This window comes from Bison bison, unplaced genomic scaffold (assembly GCF_000754665.1).
Source record: "Bison bison bison isolate TAMUID 2011002044 unplaced genomic scaffold, Bison_UMD1.0 scf7180017864375, whole genome shotgun sequence".
Lineage (NCBI taxonomy): Eukaryota > Metazoa > Chordata > Mammalia > Artiodactyla > Bovidae > Bison > Bison bison.
Window position 1 is genome coordinate 719,537 of NW_011494947.1, and position 2,266 is coordinate 721,802.

Consider the following 2,266-nt stretch of genomic DNA (forward strand, 5'->3'; position numbering starts at 1 on the left):
GCTGCGAGGGGAGCCTGCAGGGGATAGTTGAGCGTCTGTGCCTGCGATGTCTTTTGGCCTTGAAACGAGTTCACGAAGGCAGAGGGGCTTTCTCTTCCCCTTCCCATCCCAGTGCTACCAAGCTGTCCATCCTCGGGGATAAGTAGACTAGTTGAACTTGAAATAGATCTTTTAGAGGAAAACCCCACCCCACCTTCCCAGACCAACTCCTCCCCGTTTCCCCCCTCCATACAGTGTGTATACAGGAGGGTACGGCGCTGTTCTCGGCAGCACAGGCTTTGGCTTATCGGAGAGGCAGCCAGGCGTTTTGCACTAGGAAAAATCAGTGGTCACTTTTCAGAAGACGTCTATGGACCATAAATATATTACGGAGGAACAGATTTTGCTAAGACATAATCTAGTTTTGTAACTCAATCACGGATCAACCACACGTGGCTACCTTGCAGTTTAAAGGGGGTCCCATCAGTGAAAAACAGATTTTTTTTTTTTTTTGGCTGACTGCTTTTAGCTAAATTTAAGAAAGTCATCTCTTGTCAAAAGGTTTCCACCTTCCCATCTCGATCTTAAAAGCATGTCAAACAATCCACATCAGATGCCAAACACGTGAACTGCAAGAGAAAAATGGTACAATCGTAGTGAATGGGAATCTGAATCAAAAGGGTTTGCTGTCCTTCTTAGAATGTTCAAAAATGTCAAGGCAGTTGCTTGTGTTTAACTGTGAACAAATAAAACTTTATTGTTTTGCACTACTCTGCTGTGTTGACATGAAGTGGCTCATGTCGGCCTCTGAGGGGCTTCCAGGCTGAGTGGGAACTGGCCCCGGGTCCGGACTGCTTGGTTATTTACCCCAGGTGCCGGAAGGGTGCTGACAGGTGGAATCAGACTTTAGTCCCTGGAAGAAAGACCTTTTGTTCTGGCAGAGCTGCAGATTCTACCTGTGTCTCAGATTGGTGCCCTCTCCCCAGAGTGTGTGGTGGTGCGGGAGGGGTGACCAGTCATCTCTAGCATACCGGCTTTGGTGTGTGCCTGCCTGCCTAGGGGTTGGCTGGCACATGGGGTTGAATACAGTCCTTACAGCTGAGCCCAAACGACACTGAAGCTGTCAAGCCTTGCCGAATGTGTCTTGGGAGTATGCCGAGGAGAGAGGGCTGCCCGCATCCACTACCTGCCCTCCCCATCAGGCGTTTGGAGGAAGGTGGTCTAAACTACCTTTAAACGGCTGTTGGCTGCACCCTGGCCTGGCTGGGGAAGGAGTGGAGGTGAAGAGCCCTGTGCGCAGTGCGGTTTTCCACGGCTCGCCTCTGCCCAGCCGCCCTGGAAATCAGTGTGCTCTGCCTGGTAGAATGGAGGAAGCAGCTCCTTTGGGACGAGACTTTGAGGTGGCACTTTTAAATTTTGTCTGGAAAATTTAGATGTTCTTGTCTGAGTAGGCCTCTAACTCTGCAGAGAGTTACTGGGCTGGCCTGCTGCAGGCCTCTGACCTGAGCCTCTAGGGAGCAGACCCCACGTGGGGCAGGTGTGTCCCCTGCACACGGGCAGCTTAGCCAGCAGTTCTGCTCGTGGGGCTCCTGCCCAGCATCCTTGGGTGTCTCGGGGTGAGTGTCAGGAAAGCCGGCCAGGCAGAGAGGTGCCAGAACACGTTTTTATTCTTGACTGTCGCCCCCAAGGAAGCAAGAGTACAGAAGCTAAGTCGCCCCCTGTGAAGGGAAAACCAACAGTGAGACAGCACCTCTGGCAGGCTCAGCGCCGACGCCACAGTCCCAGCGTCTGGGCTGCCGTTAGGTCGTGAGGACCAGGTGACCGTCCTCCTGCAGGAGCCACACTGGCAGTTCTTCCGGCTTCTCTCCGTCTCTCTCTCGAGGGAAGGAGAGGCTGGGCGGCCTGTTCCCCTTTGGTTCAGAGACCTGACCCCACTGAGCATCCTCAGGCTGGAGCAGCTCTGTCCCGTGGCCAGAAGGGAGCTGCGCATTCTCCTCTGGCTGGGCCTGGGTGGGAGGGTCAGGGCCCCAGCCCTTCTGGGGGCCCACCCTCCTCCCCTGAACCCACCAGCAGCAACGTAAGTGGGAGTGCTCCTCCTGGGCACAGGGCCTGACACTCGGAGGCGAAGGAAAGTTAGAGATTAAAGCGCTAGAGGGAAAGAATTTAGGCCGTCCATGGGGTGGCTCCCTGGGGATTAGTAAGTGGCGAAGATGGTGAGCACCAGTAGAGATGGATCAACTGGTGGAAACCAGGCTTAGTTACAGGCTGCCCCGCGGGATGGGATGGG